The sequence below is a fragment of the Chrysemys picta genome, chromosome 2, assembly GCF_011386835.1.
Source record: "Chrysemys picta bellii isolate R12L10 chromosome 2, ASM1138683v2, whole genome shotgun sequence".
Lineage (NCBI taxonomy): Eukaryota > Metazoa > Chordata > Testudines > Emydidae > Chrysemys > Chrysemys picta.
Window position 1 is genome coordinate 63,824,890 of NC_088792.1, and position 27,760 is coordinate 63,852,649.

Consider the following 27,760-nt stretch of genomic DNA (forward strand, 5'->3'; position numbering starts at 1 on the left):
TCTTTAAGGCATCCAGAGACTTTTAGGCACACAATGGCAAAAACTGTAAACTGAGTGAGAGAGCCATGGTTGCAAAAATATTGACTTTTTTGCTCCTGTACAATTTTCTATTGATATTAAAAAGCTCTGGTTTGAAATGTTATTGCTTTAAAGGATTTGCACTAACCTGAACTTTTTAGTTTGAGAGCATAATTTTTGTTAGTTTAAAAAATTTCAAAGCCACAATAGCACAAAAGTAAAGTGAAGCTGAAAGCTTGTGACTACAGCAACTACAGGAAATTAGTTGCAACAGCAAAATTGGCTTTTGAATCATCTTTTGGAAACAATCACTGAGAATAAGCTTATATAGTTGTGAGCACAACTAGTTTGAATAAGACCATATAGAGGAAAAATGTTTTTGTGAGTACTGCTGTATATTTGTATTGTGGAAACAGGGACCACTTCTGTGATGGATACTCGGTAAATCTACCCCAGGAGTTTTGCTCTTCCAGAATTTAGCATTTCCTACAGTATCCATTTACAGCTATCTGAGAAGAGAACACTAATTACAGGGGGAAGTAGGTTTAGCTCACAATTTCCTCTGATAAAATAAGTATTAGAACTCAGATGGAGACTATATCAATGACATTAACTGTGTACAGTATACATTCAAAATGATAGGCTTTTAAAGAAAAAAAGTCTTTAACAACCACTTCATGGCTAACTGACTAAGAAGAATTCTCAGATCTCTTTACAAGCAAAGCCTGGGGAAAAAAAAACATACAAAATTGAAGGGTCATGCATAAACTATATTATTAAAGAGCTTCAGTCATTTCAAAACCTTCTGTAAAATACATATTTCCTCCACTCACAAGCTGCCCTCCCAATGGAAAGCATTGCTAAGATCTAGCCAGATGTTTAGAGAATGTTTGGCCTCCAGATAGTTGCTTATCTCCCAAATGGAGAGTACACTATTGCCTTCCTGATTTACAGCTCAGGGAGATGCAGTGTGATTGGGCATAAGATACATTGGAAAAATAAGCATTAGACCTGAATAAAGACTGGGGGTGGTTGGGTCATTACAAAACCTAATTCCCCCCATATTAATTTCCCCCTACTGTTACTCACACCTTCTTGTCAACTGTTTGAAATGGGCCACTCATTACCACAACAAAAGTGATTTTTCCTCCCTTGGTATCTTACTCTTAATTGAACTGTCTTGTTAGACTGACCTCCCACTTCATATGGCACCTCCCATCTTTTCGTGTGCTGTGTATTTATACCTGCTACTGTATTTTCCACTCCATGCATCTGATGAAGTGGGTTCTAGCCCATGAAAGCTTATGCCCAAATAAATTTGTTAGTCTTTAAGGTGCTACAAGGACTCCTCGTTGTTTAGCATTAGACAGTGACTTATGCATTATACCAGGTAGAAAGAAAATCATTCAGAATAATCAATCCACTGAGGTTCCACACGTGACTTTTGTGTTTGCCCATTTCCGTAGTGCCATAGAACTGATTGTCTTAAGTACTGGCTCATCAGCCAGTATCCAAGCACCCCACAATCATTAGTAGATTTTATCCTCACAGCACCCTTTTGAGGTCGGAAAGTATTATCCCCGTTTTACAGATCGATAGTGGAGGTAACAGCCACATTAAGTGTCTTGCCCAAAGTCACAGGCAGGCTCTGGGTCACCTCTACGGAAACTCACCCCCAGTCTCTCAAGGCCCAGTCCAGCATCCTATCTAGGGGGGACCACCCATCCCTAAGTGGGTGGGACAGAACTGAAATGCACATTTCAAGTCTCAGGTTGAATGACTCCGGGACAGCATTTGTCCCAGATTTCCTGCAGTGCGACTCTGTGCCTGCCTGAGGCTCAGAAGCAGCACCAGCCTCTTCCCCGGGGGAAGGGAGCTGAGGTGGGCTTTAGTCCCCCTCGCCACAAGGCCCCCTCCTCCTCTTCCCTCCGAGGCCCCGAAGACGGGCAGTAGTAAGAGCCATCCATGGAGCCCAGGCTGCTGTGGGATGTCCTGGAGTCCCGGAGTCTCCACCTGCCCTGGGAGGCATCCTGGGTGGCTCCGGCTTCCGGTCTGACCGGGGGGCAGGGCCTTAGCAAGGAAGAGGAGAGGCAGGGGGCAGCGTCATGGAGTGTGGCGTGGCTCCTGCAAGTGTCCCATTTTTGCATTTTGAAAAGGTGGTTAACCCTAACCCTGTCCATTCTCCCATGCTTCCTGTCTGTTCTCCCCAGGAGGCTCCCGGTCCAAGTGCTCTCTCAGGCTCCCAATCAGGAGAATGAATTCCCAGGAAACAAAGAGCCTTAATAGGGAACTGAGGGTGAGATGCTCCACCAACAACCACTTAGTCTCTATGGTCTCAGGTATGTAGCTCAAGCATACAATGGAGCAACACAGCAGATATAAATGTGGGTAGAGTGCACTTTCACTTCCTGTCCGTCCTTAAAGCATAGAGCCTCTGGGCTATGGGGAGGGTGGGGTGCCTCACATTCAGTGCACAGTGGGGGGGAGGAGAAGCAGCAGCTGTGACAGTGTATAGTCTCTATGACTGCAGCAGTCATTGTTGGGAAGCTGGGTCTGAAAAAAAGTCGAGAGAGAGAGAGAGATATTGATTCTTCCCCCACCCCAGTCTGGAGCTGTAACATCAATGGAACCACTGCAGCATTATTCTTACTTTGACTTAGCAATGCATTGCCCAACTGCTCACCACGGAATCTGGGCTCCTTGCTCCCCATCCCTTAGTGGCTGCTGGAGTTTGATAGGAGACTCCGACCCCCCACGTTGGGTCCCTGGTAAATATTTTTAAAATCATAAACCCAAGGGTTTCACTTCAGTTTGTGTTTCACTTTTACTAGGACTTAAGAAAAATAAAACATCTAGTAAAATTACTTATTCATAGATTCTAAGGCCAGAAGGGACCATTGTGATGATCTAGTCTGACCTCCTGTATAACCCAGGCCATAGAACTTCCCCCGAATGATTCCTAGAGAACATCTTTTAGAAAAACATCCAATCTTGATTTAAAAGCGACAGTGATGGAGAATCTACCATAACCCTTGATAAGTTGTTCCAATGGTTAATTTACTCTCGCTGTTTATAAATTTATGCCTTATTTCCAGTCTGAATTTGTCTAGCTTCAAATTCCAGTCACTGGAACATGTTATACCATTCTCTGCTAGACTGAAGAGCCCATTATCAAATATTTGTTCCCCATGTAGGTACTTATATAGACTTGATTATATAAGTCCTTAACTCTGTTGTACTAAATAAATTGTGCTCCTCAAGTCTATCACTGTAAGGCATGTTTTCTAACCCTTTAACTATTCTCATGGCCCTTCTCCGAATCCTCTCCAATTTATCAACATCTTGCTTCAAGTATAGACTCTAGAACTGGATACAATATTTCAGCAGGGGTTGCACCAGTGCCAAATACAGAGGTAAAATAACTGCTCTACTTGTACTCGAGATTCCCCTGTTCATGCATCCAAGGATCACATTAGCCCTTTTGGCCACACATCACACTGGGAGCTCATGTTCAGCAGATAATCCACTATGACCCCAAAATCTTTTTCAGAGTTGCTGCTTCCCAACAAAGAGTTCTGAAAGTACGTCTTAAATTCTTTGTTCCTGAGTTTATACATTTAGCTACATTAAAATGCGTATTATTTGCTTGCGCCAAGCTTACCAAGAGATCCTGAATGCTCTGTTATCAATTACCTCTCCTTTCCATTATCTACCACTCCACCAATTTTTGACTCATCTGCAAACTTTTATCAGTGATTACTATGTTTTCTTCCAGGGCATTCATAAAAATGTTAAATAGTATAGGGCCAAGAACAGATTCCTTTGGGGACCAGTAAAAACACACCTGCTCAGTGATGATTCCCGATTCACAATGACATTTTGAGACTTATTAGTTGGCACACATCAAATGGATTAAAAGATGGCTACGTTAATTTTATATCTTTCTAGTTTAAGTCAAAATGTTATGTGGTACCCAGGGAAATACCTTACAGAAGTCTAAATACAATAGATCAACACTATCACTTTTAACTACAAATTTTGTAATCTCATCAATAAAAGATATCAAGTTAGTTTGACAGGATCTATTTTCATAAACGGATGTTGATTTGGATGAATTACATTACCCTCCATTAATTCTTTATTAATCAAATCCTGTATCAGCAGCTCCATTTTCTTGCCAATTAACAACGTCAGAGGGACAAGCCTATAATTACCCAGGTCATCTCCTTTATCCTTTCCAAATTTTGCCATGTTAGCTATCTTCCAGAACCATCCCAATGTTTCAAGACATATTGAAACCCATTATTAGTGGTCTGGAGAGCTCCTTAGCCGGCTCTTTAAAAACTCTTGGATGCAAGTTATCTGGACCTTCTGATTTAAAAATGTCTAACTGTATTTGCTGCTGTATAAAATTCTCTTCAGATACTAGTGGAATGGAATGAGTGTTATCATCATATAACATACTCTGTTTTTACCCCAAACACAGAAATATTTATTGAATGCTTCTACCTTTTCTGCATTATTATTGATAATTCTACCATTTCCATTTTGTATTGGACCAATACCATTGTTAGGATTCTTTTTGTTCCCCAATATAAAAATTCTCATTGTCCTTAACTTTGCTAGCCATAGATTTTTTTTTCCCTTTTGTCCCTTTGCTTCCCTTAAAAATTTTCAACAATTCCTAGCTTCTGATATGTACTCACTACCAACTTCCCCTTTCATTCATGTGTTATATATTATTTATATAGCTGTCTTCACTACTCCTCTAAACCAGGTTGTTTTTTTAACCAAGATGGCCATCTTCCTTAATTGTAGGGTTGTGGCTTTTTGGGCATCTAGGAAAGTGTTCTTAAACAATTCCCACTTATCATTCACATTTTTCTTATTAAACTCTTCCTCCCAGCTGATTCTGACTCGTAATTGTTTTCAGCTTTACAAAAATGAGCTTTTTTAAAGCACCAAGTATATATAGATTATTGATCTGGACTTTACTCTGTTTGCACATTATAAATGTAATCAAGTTATGATCACTTGTACCCAAGCTACCATTTTTGCTGACTTTGATAGCCTGCCTGTCACTGCAGCAATAACAAACACTACTGGTAGTGATGTGTATTGCCATGTGGGATGGGTCTGTTAGTTGTCCAGTCTATACTCCACACCTAATGGCTGGAGAAGAGAAGTTCTGTACCCACCCAACTACTGCCAGATTGGGTAGGAAAAAATAAATTGTATCCAGTCCTCTGTTGTGGGGATTATGATTATGGTTTAAACCCCACAAGAGGGAAGAAGAGGATGGGGCAGGGAAGCAAAGTATTGAACCCTGCTGTTGAACAGAATTTCAAGGCAACTCCCATCAGAAAAGCTGTATTAAGATCAACACCTGTAGCACAAGTGAATCATGCACTTGGAAGTATTTTGAGCTGGGAGAACAGATTGGAACCAGAAACAAATTATAAGAGGTCTTCTGCAATGAGAACAAGCCTGTTCACAGTAAAGCAGAGATAAGGGCCTTGAAAACAAAAACAAAACATCCACTGCTGGCATGAAGTCTTCAAAATGGGAGAAAACCTGACCCTCTGGAATAGTGAAAGTACTTTTGACTAGAAAATACTTTAGGGCTATGGAGGGGAGGGGGAAGCTATCCCCAAGAGCATCCGTAGCTCTGGCTACCGATAAATATGTTCCTTTGTAGGTAAGTGGTTAACCTCCTGCGATTATAAACGTCTAGTATTAGAACTATTTTTTCTACGTTTAAAGAAAGATCCTAATTATCCATATGCCAGACAATCCTAGATCTCTAGTAGATATTTTTCTTGGGGCTGCTGCTGAAACCTAAGACAAAAAATATCCACATTTTAAAACAAGAGTAACAAAGGAAACAGTGTAGAGATATCAAAATGATATCAATGAGATATCAAAAAAGTAACCTAAGACAGACCAGAGTTCAATGGAATGACAATTTTCAAACTGTACTAAGCCATTTTACCTCAAAATGCATCAGGATTTAAAGTATGGACTGAAAATGCAGACATTCTGGCCAATATATTCATTGACATGAATGTCTGTGGGATCAAAATTTAAGTGAAGTACAGAATAGTCACAATAAAGCAACTTCTGAATTTATAAATGCAAGTATCTGCACACCAGAAAATTGATTCCAAGAGTTATACTACCCGAATACCATTTGACCTGCGTATCTAGTCAAAAACAGCCAATAATTCAATACTGAGTACTTGCAAACAGCCTACAGACTACAAATTATTCAAAAATTTAAATCATTCCAAACTGTTTGAGAAATCGTTAAGCTGCTTGTTGCTGCAATTTGAGAATGAAAGCTGAAGTCAAATAAGATTATAAATTTACACACTCCACTCTAACTTCACTTTAGAAATAAAATAAATGCCTGTTTCTACTTAAGTTTAGTTATTCACGGTTTTACAGAACATAATGTAATTGTGATGGAAACCCATTAACAAATACATCTCTATGCACTAATAAGCTTCTCTCACTTTACAATAATGTGCAAAAACTTTCAAACATCTGAAAACTATAAGTATTTAATGAACATGGAGTCTAGACTACTTTCTAATCCACAAAAACAATCCCACTGGAACAAGACCGAGGCAATGACATTTTAGTGGCTAGATAGATTTGCAGCCCTGGAAACAGAGGATCTGTCACTTTTCACAAGCACTGAAGTTCATGTTAGTTTTGAAGAGAGAAAGGGTAAAGTAAAGAGTGACTAAACCTCTCCTTTTTTCATTTGATTAAATAATTGGTTCTGCTCAACTCATCAGGTTTTGCCAACTGAAGAGAAAGTTGGGGAGTCCCTCAAATAATAAAGACACACTTTGCAAACATCTGAGTGCTTTGTAACTCAAAGTTCCATTCCAATATGTATTCCTTTTTGGTGGGGCGAGGGGTGGGAGCTTTCTTTTTAGAATGCTTTAGCTGTATGTTCGTTTTTCGTCCAATAGTCCTGAAAGAGAAACTGCAAGCATTCACATAAATGGATTGAAAGGTTCTGTTTCACTAACATTTCTGAAGAATCTCTCTACTAAAACGGTATTTCTTACCTTTCTGTAACAATAGTCCCCATGGACTGCAGTCAGTAACTCACCTACAGGAACAGTACATTAAGACTAGAGATGGGCAAAACATGAGGAAATCAAAAATTTTAGAGGCTTATCAGTCCTACAATGTATCACAGAAGCAACTGCAGCCTCCCTCCCTCCCTCCTCCTGTCAATACAGCCACCTTTAAAGTTAAATTTTTGACATTAAGAAACCACCTACCCAACAACGTAAGATAAGAGAAGTGGGAATGAAAGTCATCAGTTGTGTTTTTGTTGAGTGTGCATTTCATTCAGATTTTTCACTGACTCAGTGAAATACAGGGAAGCAGATTTTTAAGAGCTGAAAAACTGAACACCTAAATGTTTTGCTGTTGATATGTCAGAACAGACAAGAGGTAAGAAGCAGGAATGGTTTCACCTGTGTATGGGAAATCTTTCCTCATTTCCAGGAAACTTTAAAAAAAAAAAAGTGACACCAAAATATTCAACAGACAAACTGGAGAAAATACAGGACTGTAGGATTTACTCTGTTTGCAATACCAAGTGACTAAAGTACGTGCTGTAGTGAGTTGTTGAGCGGGATAGAGGTAGAAACAGTTTCAAACCAACATCTGCACTTAAGTGCACAAGAGTGATTTCTAACCGTAAAGTATCAAGTTAAGGGAGGCAAGCAGTGACAGCAGCACGAGAGTGATTATTGTACACGTTGTAAACCGCTGCAACAGCTGCGCGATCACCTGCCAAATAAGGTTTGGCATCCCCCCCCCCCTCTTGAAATCAGGGCCATGGCAGAATTTGTACATGTAGCAGTGACTGGATGTCACCAGTTCTAAATCTAGGAAAGACAGGCCACGTGACAGGGAAAGTTAACATAGCAGAATCTGTCACCTGACTATTAAAGGAACAACTAAAACTGGGTGCTTAACAGAAAAGACCTTTTAATGAAGGTGTGACGAAGCTGTGCTCAGTACGATCGGGGATCCTTTGAGGCTGTTTTGAGACAAGAGTTGGCCTAATAAGGGTGGCCTCTTGTATAGGTTTCATTGTAATTTTTTAAAATGAAGACAAGCTGTTTTTGCAAATAACGGACATGAGACATGTGCAGCTCAGCATGCCACTTAATCAAAATCAGAAGTGTTTAAACGCCAGGAAAAAAAAATCCTGAAATTTCTCCTTATGAGACTAGGAATTAACTTAACAATAGGTGACCAGAATTTTTAAATAGGGAAACTGGAACTTAAAAACAAAACAAAACAAAACAAACACAGAACTCCTTCCTCAAAAGTTACAGAATAGTCATTCATAAGTCTTGGAAGTGCAGCAAAGGATACAGCCCAGAGACCTTTACATCATTCTAACAAAGTTACAATGTCATGAGCATTTGTTGTGGATAGCCTTGTTTAGATTCTTCAGTAACTTAAAGCAGTGGATTTGAAATTACGGTACGCAGGCTCTTATCAGGGGGTATGAGACAAAAATCCTGTAATGGCAGACAGTGTATCGTGTTATCCCTTACAGACCCTTTTTTTCCTGTTTTCATAGATATATAATGACCTTATCTCAGACAGGGGTACACGGTGGACTACATTATTTGGCAAGGGGTACACAGCCTAAAAAGTTTGAAAACCACTGCCTTAAAGCAAATACAAAGACTGTTACATTGGCTTTCTTTTATAAGTCTTTAGAACAGGTTGTAGCAACTACAAGAATCCGTTAAGTGTGCCAGGTTTAGGCCAGTACGACCAGAGGGACCTCACTCTCTCTTCCAAGGCCAAGGCACCCTACTCAGCAATGTGTATATTACTGCCTTTGCCTCATGGCAATCCTGGGAGTGCTGCTGCCAGGCCCAGAAGCTGTGTTAGAAATGTGAGCACCCTTTCCTTAGGATTAAAGCTCACTGTTAAGAGAAACATGTACAAGCCTTTGGCTGCTTGTCCACAGTGATGCAAAATTACTTTTCCCTCTGCTTGTCTGAAAGCATGCCTTACACTTTGATCAAACAATCATCAAAAGTAAAGTACAGCAATGGCAGAGAATAATTTTATGCTTGGGATGGAGTAGCATGGCTCAGTGTGCTACAGCAATCTGTGGAAACTAAAACTTTATGAGGTCTGGCTGCAGATGCAGGGCAACCCCTTGAGTTGCTTTCCTGATTATAATTTGGAGAGATAACTTTGGTCATATTTAGCCTTCTGGAAAACCTCATGAATGGAAAGTGGGTTTTTTCCATTCCCTTATTGTTGAGCTCTTATCTAATGGTGCACAATGTGTTATTGTAATTGTACTGGGTACTTGATGCCAGCAACACAGTACCGGTACATGCTGTAGAACCAACGAGCCCAATACAGGACAGGTGGAATTCCTCCACTACCAGCCTCCTCTTTCAATTTAGTAGACAAACTGTGCTATGCTGCCATTTTACAAGAGGCCCAATACACCACCTAAAAGGCATAGTAGGCCAGGCCAATATTTGATTTGTAAACGGACACTCTACAATTCTCATTCTAGTTGTGGTTTCCAAGTTATCTGCTGTTATCTTTTGGGCAGTGAAGCTACAGCATTCATCATTAATTGAACCAGTGAGCTTTCTCATAAGGATGCACTAGACAAATAGTTCCTTTCTTCCCCCCAAAAGACAAAAAAGGTTCCCCCCCCCATCTCCCAAGTGGCCTTGCAATAAAGATGAAGCATGACTAAGGGCACGTCTTCACTGGCAACATTAAAACACTGCCGCGGCTTGCGTAGTCATGGCATAGCACGTGGAGAACTCACGAGACTACATGGAAGGAGTTTATTGTTCGATATTAAATATATTTATTAAAGACAGACTCTGCTCTTTTTGAGCCTTCACACTGATCTTGCTTTGGTGGTTTCTCAATACTCAGTACAGACCTCACCATCCAGAGGTTAACATTCTGATAGCATCCTCCTCACTGTCAATATGCACAGATAGAAGAGTGAAGGGAGACTGATTTGATTTAGATAAGTTTTGTTTGTTTGCTTTCCTACTAATACTGGATTTCTTTTAACCTACGGGTATAAAACAGCATCCACACTGTGGTTTATACTATAGGCTATATCAACTAAAGCTTTATTTACTTTTAAACAGACTTCATAGCTTTCCTTTCTGATGGTTTCTTCTCCAGTCTTTGGCATCTGACTTGAGTAGATTAGGATCTACTGATGCAGATTTTTCTGGAGGGTTGAGTACAATCTCCATTTCTGTATGCTCAGAGGCTGAGAGTTATTTTTTTCATGCCCTGTTCAAAGTGAGAACCACTAAACCAGATAGTGATCTATTTCTAGTCTGGTAGAAGTCCAGCTTTGCGGATATTGATTTGCCAGATTGTACCTGTTTTACAATTATTTCCTCAACCTCATACAGCTACTGAGAGAGGGTCTATTTTTTGCCCTGCCTTGTCTAACTTTTTTGTCTCAACTATAAAACCCAGGGCACAGAGCTCTGCTTAATATACTTATATGATGAAAAGAGCATAGAACGTGTGGAAGTCAAATGGTAAATGCCAGGCAGCCGTGAGTGGTTGAGGTGATACATGGCACCTGGTTACCAACTCAGAAATTTAATTCAACTTTTTCCTTTGTTAAGAAAAAAAAGCTCAGCTCATAGAACCAGCATCCTCTCCTCTGTTTGTACAAATACGAAAAGCTGCTACTCACATTCAGCTGAAAATGGGACTTGATCTCACAAGAACAATTGTCCTGAGACCTCAAGTAACTCACTGTTCTGGCTGCATTAGAAATACCATAAAAACAACCACATTTATGTTATTTTTACACTTTTAGCCAAGTAGTCAGGAAATAGTAGCATGCTAAACTACAATTAAATGGGAAAAGTGCAAACATTTTGATTTAACTTCGATTCAAAGTGTAGGCAAAGATATTCCTGTGCATTATATGAATATGCAGACCCGTCCTAAATTAACACGTAGTACTTTTTCCTCTCATGCTTTTTACTCTGGTAGAAGACACACCGGTATCTGTTGTAGTACATCTCTCCCTTCTCTCTCTGACACCAGTAAGTATAATAGGATTTTTGCTGGAATAAGCACTGCTGGATCAGGCCTTTAAAAGAGTATTATCAGAAGACTCTAGTGTGCTACCCTCATGTCATCTTGCATGAGAATGAATGAAAAGGAAGTAGTCTAACCACATTTGAGAAATAAGCACATTAACAAATTTGCATGAGGGAAATATTACTGGATTTTAAAGTAGTAGCAGTTTGAATAATCAGTAAGTATTGACAGAAACCTGTTACAATAAGATTCAAGAAGCACTGCAGCCTGTGATTCAATAGTTAAACAATGTAAATACAAGCAAATCCAGCCTTGAGATTTTCAAGAGGGTCACTGAGAAGATGCTTCACATTCCCCCCAAATCTTCAGACTATGACCAACCCCCACTGCTGCTTGTCCAGCTACTTATACTTGGATTTATGCACAGTTGTGAATATTTAAAAAAAAAAAAAAAAAGCAAATAAGTGTCCTTAGAAGTTAGGGTCCCCAAAACTAGGGTTGATAAAAACCAACGATTTTGTTAACAACTGGACTTTTTAAAATTTAAATCAGATTTTTTTATTAAATATGGGTTTGTTTTTGTTTGTTTGTTTACAAATAAACCAATTTAAAATTAAATTTGTAACTGACCACCTTGAAGGATACAGTGACCAGAAACACACAGTTCAATTAATTATATACAGTTAATACTTCCTTTGTTCAATAAGTCTGTTAGTTTTAAATGGAAAACATGTTTTGATCATTTTTTTCTCATCTTGCCAGCATATTTAAAGTAGTTGTATTTACTGCTTTTTGTGCATTTCTAATTGAATTTGAATTTCCATCCGAAGAGAGCTTGGCACAAATTACAAGTAAAATATTAATAGTCTATTAAATAAGAAATGCATCAGTCACCATTTTCTAAATATAAAATGTAAAAATAATAATTTGAATAAATGTACATTAAGCTAAATAAATATGCATAGGTATAGTGCTCCTGGTTAGCAAAAAGAAGTATCCAATTTAGGGTAAAGACTATATTTCGTTGCAAATCAACATGTTTTAAATGGTTACCAACCGATAAGAATCCATCTCTCTTTAGGAAAATAACTAAACAGTACAAATGCAAAACACAATTAAAAATCAATAATTTAAATCAAAGGAATTTAAATTAATCCACTCTACCCAAATCCCACAGAGATTTGTACACATTCTGGTGAATTTTAGGTTCTGTCTTTCTCCAGCTGTTTACTTGTAGAATCCAAAATAGCCAGGAATACTAATGTAATATATATATGTACAAACGCCAGCCCCTTTGCTCAAAACTTAAAGGAAAACACGCAGCATTTAAAAAAAAAAAAAAAAAAAAAAAAAAAAAAAAAAAAAGCACAAATAATGTGCCAGATCTGTCTCTCTACTCATTTGTTCCCAACTTTGATTTCTTTATCCTTTCCTTTCATCCTTACTCACTCTATTTCCATAGTATTTACTTCTCTTCTAATTTCTGCATGGCGTTCTTCTCTCCCTCATTTCTTCTCTCAAGCCAATATGGCCCAGCCTTTAAAAGGCCGTTTGGCACTTTTAAAAATCCCACTAGGCATCTATCTGCATCTTCAAATGCCTGAATACCTTTGAAAATCTGCTTCTACCTTCCTTTCTCTGAATCTTTCACATTCATACCCAAACCATTGGCCAGCCTCTTTCTCTACTATGCTGGATGCTATCATCGTCACCTTTTCTCCCCGTTCCCCTTTTGCTCTGTCCCCTTTATTGTTCATACATTTAAAGTTTAATTTTATATATTAATGAAAAGTTTTCTTAAAATTGTCTTTCTTAGCATAATGTTATTGTCAAAGGAACATGTAGACAAAGAAATAAATTCCTTGTCTCTAAACTTATATATACAGATTTCACAAGCAAACTTAACATTTATTGTAGTATCTAGAAGTGAAGTATAAACAGAACCATATTTCCACTAGAAACTAAATAGTACAATATGCTAAATTTAATGTTATAAAACATTAGCAAATTTAGTTTTTTCTATCTATCAAGTTAATTTTGGTTACCAAAGATCATTAACTATAAAACAAATAGCTATCAGTGTTTGCAACTTACCCTGGCAAGAAGCCAAATGTTAATTTTGGGTGAATTCTTTGGAAGTCTGTAGCCATCAAAACCTTGCATAAAATTTACATAAAAGCCAAAGATCTTCTAGAAAGTGAAACCATAAACTGTGCACATTATAGTGTTCACAATATACTGGCTATCGCTTTAGAAATAAAACTGCGATTTTGCAAGCTCTATAGTTTCATTCCCACCCACAGCCAAATACAAAGTTCAAGTTATACAGCATTTTAAAAAAGCAATTTCTAGCCAGATTCGGATTTAAGACAATGCTATATATTGAATTCACTATATTTTCAATCATATGCATTTTAAAATCCTGTGTATGAGAAACATCTTTCTGTCCCAGTTTTTGCTATTCTGGACTATCATGAAAATTCCATCTAGCAAAACTGTGTTACTAAATGGGGCATTTGCATTATATTTTTCAAAAAGATGGGTGTTTCAATTTGAGATTATATGGAAATGCATACTGAAACAGAAAAGAGTACTAGGATGTCACCATCCATCATCCTGTTCTTTTTAGGATAACTGTCAGCACATCCTGCAAAAGTTACATACTTGAATGAAACAGCTATGCAAATCCACATGCAGTTAAATGTTTTACAAGTAATAATAATTTTATTGGGAAAGAGAAGTACCTTTAAGAAATCCCATAAAAAAAGCATCTCTTTCCTTGAATTAAAACAAAACTGCAAATGCTTCTGTTCTGCTGTGGTGTTAAATTCAGCTAATCCTAGAAAAAGCAGCAATGACTGGAAGATAGCTAATGTAATGCCACTATTTAAAAAGGGCTCTAGAAGTGATCCCGGCAATTACAGACCAGTAAGTCTAATGTTGGTACCGGGCAAATTAGTTGAAACAATAGTAAAGAATAAAATTGTCAGACACATAGAAGAACATAAATTGTTGGGTAAAAGTCAACATGGTTTCTGTAAAGGGATATCATGTCTTACTAATCTATTAGAGTTCTTTGAAGGGGTCAACAAACATGTGGACAAGGGGGATCCAGTGGACACAGTGAACTTAGATTTCCAGAAAGCCTTTGACAAGGTCCCTCACCAAAGGCTCTTATGTAAATTAAGTTGTCATGGGATAAGAGGGAAGATCCTTTCATGGATTGAGAACTGGTTAAAAGACAGGGAACAAAGGGTAGGAATAAATGGTAAATTTTCAGAATGGAGAGGGGTAACTAGTGGTGTTCCCCAAGCATCAGTTCTAGGACCAATCCTATTCAACTTATTCATAAATGATCTGGAGAAAGTGGTAAACAGTGAGGTGGCAAAGTTTGCAGACGATACTAAACTGCTCAAGATAGTTAAGACCAAAGCAGACTGTGACGAACTTCAAAAAGATCTCACAAAACTAAGTGATTGGGCAACAAAATTGCAAATGAAATTTAATATGGATAAATGTAAAGTAATGCACATTGGAAAAAATAACCCCACCTCTACATACAATATATTGAGGGCTAATTTAGCTACAACTAATCAGGAAAGATCTTGGGATTGTTCTTTGAAGACGTCCACGGAGTGTGCAGCGGCAATCAAAAAAGCAAACAGGATGTTAGGAATCATTCAAAAAGGGATAGAGAAGAAGACAGAGTATCTTATTGCCCTTATATAAACCCATGGTATGCCCACATCTTGAATACTGTGTACAGATGTGGTCTCCTCATCTCAAAAGAGGTATACTGGTATTAGAAAAGGTTCAGAGAAGGGCAACTAACATGATTGGGGTTTGGAACGGGTCCCATATGAGGAGAGATTAAAGAGGCTAGGACTTTTCATCTTGGAAAAGAGGAGACATGGGGGGGATATGATAAAGATATATAAAATCATGAGTGGTGTGGAGAAAGTGAATAAGGAAAAGTTATCTACTTGTTCCCATAATATAAGAAAGGACAGTTACCTGTTCCATAATTGGTGTTCAAGATGTGTCGCTCCTGTCTATTCCACAGTAGGTGTGCATGCTCACCACGTGCACCGGTCCTGGAAGTTTTTCCCTTAGCAGCATTCGTAGTGGGGGAGCATCGCTGCGATCCCTGGAGTGGCACCAACGTATCGCGCTATAAAGGGGGTTGTGTGCTCCCCCCACCCTCAGTTCCTTCTTGCCAGACAACTCCGACAGAGGGGAAGGAGGGAGGGATGTGGAATAGACAGGAGCAACATCTCGAAGAACACCAGTTATGGAAAAGGTAACTGTCCTTTCTTCTTCGAGTGATTGCTCCTGTGTATTCCACAGTAGGTGACTTCAAGCTATACCTAAAGGAGGTAGGTAGGTAGATCTAAATAAGTGCCGAAGGCGGCACGCGAGCTAATTTTCAGTGGCACTCACACTGCCCGGGTCCTGGCCACTGGTCTGGGGGGCTCTGCATTTTAATTTAATTTTAAATTAAGCTTCTTAAACGTTTTAAAAACCTTATTTACTTTACATATAACAATAGTTTAGTTACATATTATAGACTTATAGAAAGAGACCTTCTAAAAACGTTAAAATGTATTACTGGCATGCGAAACCTTAAATTACAGTGAATAAATGAAGATTTGGTACACCACTTCTGAAAGGTTGCCGATCTCTGTGTTAAGGGTTACCCGGGCGGAGCACCACCCTACCAAACCCGGCGTCATCCCTTGCTTGGGAGACGATCGCATAGTGCAATGAAAAAGTGTGGACAGAGGACCACGTAGCAGCCCTGCAGATGTCCCGAGTAGGGACATGAGCCACATAGGCCGCTGACGAGGCCTGGGCTCTCGTCGAATGCGCCTTGACAATAGGAGGTGGGGGAACCCCAGCCAGGTCATAACACGTGCATATGCACAAGGTGATCCAGCAGGAGATCCGCTGGGTGGAGACCGGTTGCCCTCTCATGCGCTCGGCCATAGCAGTGAAAAGCTGAGGCGATTTCCAGAATGGCTTCGTTCGGTCTAAGCAAAAGGCCAGCGCCCTACGCACATCTAGCATGTGTAGGCGTCGTTCCTCATTGGAGGAATGGGGCTTAGGACACAGGACTGGCAGAAAAATGTCCTGGTCCGTATGAAATGCCAAGACCACCTTCGGCAGGAAGGCCAGGTGCAGGAGAAGCTGGACCTTCCCCTTATGGAAAACAGTGTATGGGGGTTCAGAGGTCAGTGCCCTAAACTCTGACACCCTGCGGGCTGAGGGGATAGCCACCAAAAATGCCACTTTCTCCGGTAAGTGGGACCAGGAGCACGTGGCCAGGGGCTCAAAGGGTGGCCCCATGAGGCATGACAATACCAGGTTCAGGTCCCACGGTGGGACCAGGGGTCTAGCATAAGCGAACGCTCTGTCCAAACCCTTTAAAAACCTGGAAGTCATATGGTGGGAGAACATGGATGGTCCTGCCACCGGAGGGTGGAAGGCCAAGATGGCCGCCAGGTGCACCCTGATCAAGGAGGTGGCCAAGCCTTGGGTCCTAAGGGACAGGAGGTAGTCCAGGACCAGCTGGAGCGGAGCAGACGCGGGGGAAGAACCTCTCTCCGTCGCCCATATAGAGAACAAATACCACTTAGCCAGGTAGGACCTCCGTGTGGACGGCTTCCTGCTCTCAAGCAGTATCCGTCTAACAGTCTCGGTACACCTCCCCTCCTCCGCATCTAGCCACGGAGAAGCCATGCTCTCAGGGCCAGGTTGGGATGGAGGAGACGACCTCCCTCCTGGGAAAGGAGGTCTGGGCAGAGCGGCAGCCTGCGTGGGGAGGCCGCCAATAGTTGTAGTAGGATCCCGTACCAGTGTTGATGGGCCCAGTCTGGGGCTATCAGGATAATCCTTGCCCCATCTGATTTCACCTTCTGTAGGACCCTGTCTATGAGGGGAAAAGGCGGGAAGGCGTACATCAGGGGCCCCGACCAACTGAGCAGGAACGCGTCCGTCATGGCCCTGTTGCCCTCTCCCACCCTGGAGCAGAACCTGGGACACAGGCGATTTTGGGCAATGGCAAACAAATCTACCTGGGGAGCACCCCACTGTAGGAAGATCCACTCTGCTACCTCCCTGTGTTGGGACCACTCGTGCTGTTGTGAGAACACCCTGCTCAGGCGATCCCGCGAGCGTGTTGCTCTCGCCGCGTAGGTGGAACGCTCGGAGAAGGATGTCGTGGGCTATACAGAACTCCCACAGGAGCTGGGCTTCCTGGTATAAGGCCTTGGAGCGCGTGCCCCCTTGCCTGTTGATGTAATACATAGCGGTGGTATTGTCCATGAGGACTCTGACCACTTGCCCCTGTAAGCGCTGGCAGAAAGCCACGCACGCCAGGCGCACTGCCCTGAATTCCCTGACATTTATGTGCAGGGTCAGTTCCTCGGGTGACCACATACCCTGGGGGTCCTGAAGTTCCCCACATGGGCTCCGCAGCCCAGGTCCGAGGCATCCGACACTAGATCTAGCGACGGAGAGGGCTCTCAGAAGGGGATACCCCGGAGCGTGTTGCTCATGAGGGACCACCATTGTAGGTATGCCATCACAGTTGGCGGCACCGTGACGACCTTGTCCAGGCCGTCCCTGGCCTAGGAGTACCGGGAGGCCAACCAGAGTTGGAGGGACCACATCTGGAGCCTGGCATGTCGCACCACCGAGGTGCATGCAGCCATGTGGCTGAGGATTTGAAGGCACACCCGAGCCATGGTCACCGGGAAGGCCATGACCGAGGCAATGAGGCCTTTGAGCGCCTCGAACCTGTCCCTTGGAAGGGAGGCCGTGGCCGCCCGGGAATCTAACAGCGCTCCTATGAATTCTATACACTGGACCGGTACTAACGTGGATTTTTCCTCGTGTACTACTAGGCCTAGAGCTGAGCAGGTGCGTAGGAGGAAGGTTATCTGCTGCTGCACTTGGGACCGGGACTTGCCCTTGAGCAGCCAGTCGTCCAGGCAGGGAAAGATATGCAGCCCTCTCCTTCTGAGGTGGGCCGCTACCACCGCCATACACTTCGTGAAGACCCTGGGGGCCGTCGAGAGGCCAAAGGGGAGGACCATAAACTGGTAGTGGACCTGACCCACCAGGAAACGGAGGAAGCGCCTGTGACCCTCGAAAAAGTGGATGTGAAAGTACGCATCCTGGAGGTCCAGCGCTGCAAACCAATCCCCCGGGGCTAGGGAGGGAATAATAGAGGCTAGGGACACCATGCAGAATTTGCAGCGAACCAAGAACTGGTTGAGCTTCTGCAGGTTGAGGATGGGCCGAAGCCCGCCCTTCTCCTTCGGGATGAGGAAATACCTGGAATAGAATCCCTTGCCCTGGAATTGCCAAGGTACCCTCTCCACAGCTCTTAGGGAGAGGAGGCGCTGTACCTCCTGATCTAGAAGGAGTGCATGTTCCGGGTCCTCTGCCGACTCCCTGGCCGGAGGGCAACTGGGAGGAGACTAAAGAAATTGCAACCTGTACCCCAGGGATATAGTGTGGCGGACCCAGCGGTCCATAGTAATACGGAACCATTGCAGACTGAAGGCAGGTAAACGATTGGCAAACCTGAACTTTATTAACTGAGGGGGGGGGGGGGTTGACCTGGCAACCGGCCCGACGACCCCCCGCAAGCAGTTGAAAACCCCGCTTCCCCGGCCTCCTGGCCTTAGAGGGCCCCAGACAAGGAGCCAAACAGGATTGGTGTTGTGACCGGCGCCTCTGCTCCGCCGCATCTGAGGCGGCCTGGAGCGCTGCTTTAGCCACCACCGTACCTTCATCAACCAGAGCCCGGAACTCCTTCCTGTCTTTCTCGTGGAGGGAGGGCTCAAACTTGGGAACGGATCCCCAAAAGTTAAAATCATATCTGCTCAAGAGTGCCTGGTGGTTGGCCACTCTGAGCTGAAAACTCACAGACGAATAAACCTTTCTCCCAAAGGAATCCAGCTTGCGAGCATCTTTGTCCTTAGGGGTGGGAGCAGGTTGGCTGTGTCTCTCCCGGTGGTTAACAGACTCCACCACTAGAGAGTTCGGAGCTGGGTGAGAGTAGAGATACTCGTGCCCCTTTGTGGGCAAAAAGTACTTCCGCTCGCCCTTTTTGGAAATAGGACCGAGGGATGCAGGGGTCTGCCAGAGGCCAGTAGTGATATTGGCCACCCCTTGATGGAGCGGGACGGCCACGCACCCCGGCATCGAGGAGGTAAGGACATTGAACAACGTGTCCAATGGTTCCTCCATCTCCTCAGCCTGGAGCTGGAGGTTTGAAGCTACCCTCCTGAGAAGTTCCTGGTGGGCCTTGAAATCCACCTGAGAGACTGGAGGAAGGGCAGCCACAGAGTCATCCGGTGCCGAGGAGGTCGGTGCCGCGGTGTCGTCAGCACCTGGCGGTACCAGTAGCTCGACGTCCTGACCCTGGGCCAGAGTCGGTGCCGGAAGGTCGGTGCCCACTGCCTCATCACGGTGCCAAGGTGGTGACATCAGCTGGGATTGGGACGCTTCCGCCACGGAGCAGGGTCCCGGCGGTGCCTGGGGCCACGGTGCCCACTGGCACCACTATCCCTGCCAGGGAACGGCCTGGCCCTGGGGCACGAGGGGGCCCGGAAGGGCTGGCTGGTCCTGCGGTACCGAGCGGCTCGAGAAGAGGCAGCTGCGTGCCGAGGCGGAGGTCCGGGACGAACACACGGTGCCATATGAACAGCTGGAGAGATCCCGAACATGTCGTCTCCGGCCCCTGGAGGAGGACAGGTAGGAGTTGGGAGTACTGTCCCTGTATTCCCTCCGGTGCCCAAGACTACAATGCCTGGGACTCCCGTGACGAACTCCAAGCATGGCGCCTTCCACGGCGGGTGCCGGAGTATGAACATCGGTGCCGATGGCGACGAGACCTGTCCCTGCAAGTAAGGCTCGAATAGGAGCGGCGGCGTCTTTTAGTGCCACCCCTACGGTCTCCCGGAGAGGAGTAGGTAAACTCGCTCCCAGATGACCCTGCTCGCTGCGTGGAGGCGCGCCTCAGTCCGTGGCTCGGCCCTTCGACTCGGGACGCCTCGGAGACGACCGGAAAAGGTTGATGGGCACTCAGCAGTGGCTTCCCACAGGATCGGGGGCCTGACTGAGGCAGCGCTCCCGGCACCGGAAGCGTCATGATGTTGCACGCAGCCTGAGCTGCCTCCGGCGTCGAAGGCATTCTCCCCTCTGGCGAGGCGCGTGTGGACAGCACCAGACTACTCCGCTCCACCCGAGTCGGAGGTCTCGGTCCCGATGGGGATTGTGGGCTGCCCAATGCGGGTCTGGCCTCACCCTGGTCTTTCTCCCGGCGTCGCTGAGACTTCCCTGGCTTCTTAGCTGGGGAGCGGTGCCGGGACATCGAGGGTGCTTCGCTGCGCACCGAGGACGTGGTGCCGTGTGCCAATTCGGAATGGTGCACCGGAGACGCTTCACCACGTGCCGACGATGCGGAGCCCCGCGCGGTGTCAGCTCGACGTGCCGGGGCCAATGCCGACTCCATTAAAAGAGCCCGGAGTCGAATCTCATGCTACTTTTTCGTTCGCGGCTTGAAGGAGTGGGAGATCTTGCACTTCTCACTAACGTGAGACTCGCCCAGACAGCGAGAACACTGATTGTGGGGATCGCTTCTGGGCATAGAGTTGCGACAAGAGTCGCATGACTTGACGCCTGGGCCACAGGGCATGCCCCGAGTCAGGCACCGACGGAAGAAGTTCAGCAAAAAAGTTCAGTGAGACTGGACACCACTAAGGCTATAAACGCTGCAGCCAAGGCTGGAGCACAAAGTTCCGACTACCTTCTCTGGCGGCAAGAAGGAACTGAGGGTGGGGGGAGCACGCAACCCCCTTTATAGCGCGATATGTTGGCGCCACTCCAGGGGTCGCAGTGGTGCTCCCCCACTATGGATGCTGCTAAGGGAAAAACTTCCGGCAGCGGTGCACGTGGCGAGCACGCACACCTACTGTGGAATACACAGGAGCAATCACTCGAAGAAGAACTAGGAGCCACCAAATGAAATTAATGGGCAGCAGGTTTAAAAAAAATTAAAGTTCTTCTTCACACAGCGCACAGTCAACCTGTGGAACTCCTTGCCTGAGGAGGTTGTGAAGGCTAGGACTATAACAGGGTTTAAAAGAGAACTAGATAAATTCATGGAAGTTAAGTCCATTAATGACTATTAGCCAGGATGGGTAAGGAATGGTGTCCCTAGCCTCTGTTTGTCAGAGGTTGGCGATGGATGGCAGGAGAGAGATCACTTGATCATTACCTGTTAGGTTCACTCCCTCTGGGGCACATGGCATTGGCCACTGTCGGTAGACACGATACTGGGCTGGATGGACCTTTGGTCTGACCCAGTATGGCCGTTCTTATGTTAAGCATGTATATAGCAGTACAAGGAAACAAACTTGTTGGGTGCCAGGTTTCAAGAAACTTAGCAGAAGCTGCTATGGTGAGAGAAAAGTCAAATGAGAATTTTTTCAAATGTACTTCCCCTCCCCCCCCCACAACAACCTTCTCGTATCTTTAAAAATACGCATGGGAATCAACTGTCGAGTTAAACACTCAGCACATTATGGAATAGTAAGCTACAAAATGAGACCACAAACTGTTAATCTACTATGTAGACAATTTTCACTCTGATATATTTTGCTTTCCTCCACCAACTCTCTGTATAGCTTTTTTTCCTGAGCTTTTTTTCTGGCAGTACCCGAATGCATGGATACTAAATATCTAAACTGTATTCTTAAATTCATTCACCTAAATTTGGGTTATTGCTGATTATGCACTATATGTATCTCATGACTTTGTATTTGTGGATAATCTAAGCACTACACACAGATGTACAGACCATTTCTCAACCTATATATTATATAATTTTTTTAACATTAGCTTTAATAAAATTTTTAGATTCTTTGAGTACAACCTCATTTAAAATTAATCTAGTTTTCTGCTAAGCCAACAGAGGCTGAAAAAATCCCCAAACTTTAGCAATTAAAAATCCTCAGAAAATAAAGCATCTCAAAACACTTTAGGGTGGAGAAAGTTGGGATGGACCTCACATTTATAGAGCCACTGAAACACAATCACAAGAAGCCTCCTCAGAGCAGCACAGATGTCCTTTTCTAAGCACATCAGTCACCAACTCAATGGTGCTTTTTGTAACTGCAACCACCCCAGATAAGACTGTTCATACAGTAATATAGGGTTATACCAGAGAGAGAGAGGGGGAGGGAGAGGATACTAACTGACATTAAACCCTTTTATTTAAAAACTCATTACATTTTCTAGCCTTTAAAGCATAAGAACACAACTAGTTCAATTTCTGTATCTACCATCTAAAAGTTTTGCTAGAAGTATAATTCTCAGATTCTGACCAGTAAATTAGGCATTAAAGGAGGAAAGATTATACTTTCTAAAATCTCTCATCTACAGTACACTTCAATACTCGCATAGACAATAGAAAAAAACCAATGTATTATGTATCCCTCTCTTTACTAGATATCACATGGATGTATAAATTGCTAGAATATAATGGTGGTAAGCTACCATACTATTAGGAACAAACACAAAAGTTTTCAGGTCTGGGTGCCTAAAGTTAGGCTCCTAAATATTCACATTCAGGCAGTTAAAAAGGCTGAGCACCATAAATCCCACTATCAGGGGGTAGCCGTGTTAGTCTGAATCTGTAAAAAGCAACAGAGGGTCCTGTGGCACCTTTGAGACTAACAGAAGTATTGGGAGCATAAGCTTTTGTGGGTAAGAACCTCTGAAGAAGTGAGGTTCTTACCCACGAAAGCTTATGCTCCCAATACTTCTGTTAGTTTCAAAGGTGCCACAGGACCCTCTGTTGCTTTTTATAAATCCCACTGTAATCATTCGGGGCAGCAAGTGCCCAGCACCTTTGAAAAACAACAACAACAACAACAAAAATCAGGCCACTTTTATTTAGTTGCCAACTATGAATTTAAGAGCCTAATTTTAGGTACGTGGGTTTGAAAGTTGTGACCTGAAATCTCTATTGGGTCCCATTTGTAAATCTTGTAATGGTCAACTGCTAAAATGAGGAAGCTAAAATAGATCAACCTGCTATAAGGTAGATCAAATCTAAAGCAAATCTTTACGTGATTTTTTAAAATGTGTGCAACTGCATGGATAAAGATATATGCAACTTCCTGCCTAATTTGCACACACAACTGTATACCAGGTAACTGAACAAAAGACCGTTATGTAAGATGTGCAACATTTGATAGGTCTGCAAAGACGGGATTCCTGGATAATTCATCTGTGTTAACACTTCCCTGGCCAGTTAAGAAAACAAGGCAATCAGAAACAGGTGGAAGCTTTATACTGAATTCTACTTGAAGATTTTCTGAACCAGGACTCAGGCTGTGATGAAGCCTGCCAGGACTGAAAAACCACATTGATAGTGCACGCAGTGAGGGTGTTTTTTTTAGTTTGTTTGTTTTTTTTCCCCCATTTTAGCAGATAAATTGATAATGAAAATAGTTCCATCACTTTTGAGCATTGAGATTTTTTTTTTTAAATAAAGAAAGCTGAATGGGTGGTTGCATACACTCAACACCACCACTGAAACCAAAAGAGAAAAGCTATACAAAGATCACGGTTAATTTAAAACAAAAAAGAAAATAGCACTTGTTTTCAGAACCTTTTCATAGCAGAATGGTTTCTGGTTCTGTAAGCAGATCCAACAGCCTGCTGAGTCCAGACGGTACGCATGTATGTGGCAGAACTGAAATTAAAGCACACACTGAATTTGGAGCAAGTTCAGACGGTGCTGTGAGGGATCATTTGGAGGGTGATCAGAAATAGAAAACACTGCTGTTTGGCTTTGTAACAGAGGTTTGGTATTACATGTTACAGAATTGTGGAGGTTGTTGTGTATTAATGGAGACTTGGGAGAAATGTCCCAAGATAAAGGTGTTGTTCACAAAAAATCAGTGTCACATTAGCTAGGAATCAGTATTGGCAACTTATATTTGAAATATTTTCACTGTAGCAAACAAATCAGATAGGTCATTTCAAAGGAGAGGTGTGATAGAACTGCCATTAAAAAAAGGACAATTTCAGCACATGTAATAGTAACACAATTATGACAAATTTAATAGAGAGTAAAGAAGTTAGGAATCACATGTAAGAGGTCCTCTGCTAGTGATGGTGCAGAAAAGCTCAGGTATCCTTTGACCAGAGTTGCAAATGGATAGGAATCCTTAAACAATGCAACAAGACACAGGGTCTGCAGCATGAATTCTCTTCCGGTAGGATCACAAAAGGGTATTTGGATTAATTTGTGTACACTATTCTATCTTTGGACATAAACACAGGGCGGCCAATGGGTATTTTAAGACAAATCAGAGTGTAAGGATTTGTGGCAATTTTACACCCAATTAATCCTGATTTTAAAAACAGACAAATATCCCTATATTAGCAATAGGCAGGAGTGAAAAGTGGACAAAGTACATGCTTATTTACTGGTGGAGATGAGCGCTGAATCTCAGGCACTGTTCATAGTGATACCTAAACAGACTGTTTCGTCAGTTTAATAGGCTGCCCTTTAGTGTAACATTAGCTCCTACGCTATAGCCTCTGTCATACAGGAGGTCACACTAGATCACAATGGTCCCTTCTGGCCTTGGAATCTGAATCTATTAATATGGCAGAGACAGGGAACAAGTGTTGCACGGAATCCCTGGAACTCAGTGCTACTTTCATATCAGGGGAAAATTCATGCAGAACACAGTCTACCTTAGAAGCGCATTACTGAGGCTGGGACAGTATGGGCTGAAAGGGAAACGGGGGTGGGAGACCAAATTCAATTGTTTCAAGAGAAAATTAAGTATTATGTCCATGTGATAAGAAACAAAATGGCCTGCAAATGTCAGAGGATAAAGTAACGGTTATAAAGAAATCCCTATATCCTACAAAAGTTCACACGGGTGTTTTCCATTTCAGAATCTATATAATTACTAGAGTTTTTTTGATCAACCTTTTCAGTCATCCAGTACCCTTAGCATCAGCTGCTTCAGAACCTAGAAAGTGGCTGTGGATGAAAGCTTGTGCAGAAGCATTTAAAGAAGCCATGAGGTTTATAATTTCAGATGTAGTGCTCACACAACCCAGCCTTCACCTTGAGATTGGCTTGCAATGCGTAACCCCATTGCACACAAGCTGCGGTGGCCAAGTACTTACAAAAGACCAGTCAGATTTGCATCTTGTTCATTTACTCTAGCCATAATAATTATGCACAAAGAGAGAGGTCCCATTTGGCTTACAGAGTGGAAAAGTTTACCAATATTCATAGAGTCATCTCTTTACTTTAAAAGCAGACAACCAATCATTTGTATTCAACCCAGAAAAGGTATTCCCATAAAGGCTGCTGCTCAGGTTCAACATCAGACTTCATTCTTTTATGGATATCAATATAAAACTGAATATAAAATTCAGCTTTTAAATACTTTGTTTTGAAAGCAAGTTATTCACCATATAGTGGTAGTAGATCAGAACACACAGAGACGTTACCAATAACCTGTGCAATGCCAAAAACTAGGAATGATTCCATTTACGACACATGTATACGGCTTCTCTGAAAGGATGGAAGGCTGAATACAAGTTTATTCCTTCTCTATTTTGTTAGCAGAATCCTTTATGATGGATGTCTAAGATGAGGCAAGTGAACAACCATCCCTAGGAAGCTGCAGCAACAAATGCTAGAAGAGTTGTGTTTGACCATCTACGGATGGTTAAAATGAATGCTTTGGCAAGAAGCTATGTCTGATAGCCAAAAACTGATGGGCTAGATCGAGAAGTTGGCCAAAGGATGTACAGTATGTTCAAATGTGAACAAGGCATTATTCCATCATGAGAGTTATAGCAGGAAGAGAGCCTGAAATAAGAGTGATAAAGGGTACAACGCTAGCACAAATAAATTTTATGGAACATTTCCATGACCAAATGTGTATTCTGACCCATGCCTACAGAAAAGCTATCTATCTCGTGTGTCATCTACAACATTGGCACAGGCCAATGAAGAACTGGTACACTACAGAAGATAAAATGGTAACAGTCCACAATATTACTTCATGAATTTCTCTAATTTCAATTGTATTAAAAGGAATCACACATTAACCATGGCCCCCTGCCATCCATCCACCAATGCCTTGGATGAACTATTTGTTCAAACATTAAGAGGACTGCAGTCTACGAAGTCAGAAAAGGGAACTCAGGGAAAGAAACTAACCAGCTTATTCACACAGAGAAACCTTCCACAGCAGCATTAGCCAGTCTGTTTGAATGGTTTTGGATGAAACCTCTGTTGTCTACTAGGACTCCTGAAACAAGATCTTTTGATGATCTGTTTATAAGCAACAATTAAAACAAGCTGCCAGTAGACTACATGCCATCTTATGTAATTGTATATTTGTCAAAAACTTCCATGGGGACCAAAAATGGGTTCCAGGTACTATTCATTCAGTCACAATTCTGTCCAGTGCTATACACATTAATGGTCAGATAACAGGGCCAGTTAACAAGCAGCTTGGAAGGACTAAAGTGCCTGAGAGCTGGACAATGACACATGCTGTTGCTTGCAGGAGATCAGCAGTAGACACAGTGCTGAGAGGCAAGCAGGATAGCACGGAAGCCCTACAATGACACTTTTCTTTTTACCCCTGTACTGGACTCCTAACGTAGTGGCTAGGTTCAGAACTATTGTGATAGTTTAATGTAACCATTAAAGCAACTGAGGCTATGTTTACACTGAAGCTTGAGGTGTAATTTCCAGCTTAGGCAGACCTACCCACACTAAATCTGATCGAGCTAGTGCACTACAAACAGAAGCGTAGCAATGGCAGTGCAAGCAGATGATCAGGCTAGCCACCCTAAATACAATCCCATTTGAAACCCTAGGTACGTACTTAGGTGACTAACCTGTCCTGTCACTCATGCTGCCAGAGCTACACTTCTAGTTTTTGTCCACTAGCTCTACCAGTGAGTATATCCACCCCGAAGGAAACTATACAGCTCAAACTCCAGTGTAGACGTATACAAAACCTAGGGTATTTGCCTCTTATTTCTGGATGCCCTACTAAAGGAATCCTCAGCTACTCAAAGTGTGTGAATGCTTATGGGAACCCACAGGAGGTTTGAGCCCGTAAAGCATCTTGCCTGGAAAAATCTACAGTACACGGTACACACAGCACACTACTGAACACCTAGAGGCCAGGGGTACTCACAGTGACACCCCGGGAATATGTTTGGTTACCTTATACTCACACAATATTATAGACTACAAACATTCAAAAATTACGACTAAACAGAGAAAAAAATCATGAGTTTTAAAAAACTCAAGATTTTTAAGCCAAATGTGTTGGGGTTTCATTTGCTTTCTGGGTTTTACACCTTTAAGGTTCACATATTCAAGCTCTTTGCAACCATGAGGGCTGGAAATGTCCTTTTTTTTTTTTAAATGAAAGCTGAAATTCTCACTTAACTCCAGGAGAACGGGGCGGCAGTAAGGGGGGGGTCCATAAGAAAAATACAGCAAATATCGCAACATTCGTGGTAAACTTGCAAGAGTTGACAACAC

At 42.8% G+C, this 27,760-nt stretch overlaps 1 protein-coding gene across 4 annotated transcripts in view; it reads right to left on the reverse strand.

The window, feature by feature from the left end:
- Positions 1-27,760, reverse strand: part of IGF2BP3 (insulin like growth factor 2 mRNA binding protein 3) — a 183,032-nt gene that overhangs the window by 91,975 nt on the left and 63,297 nt on the right. The gene's annotated exons all lie outside the window — the stretch shown is intronic.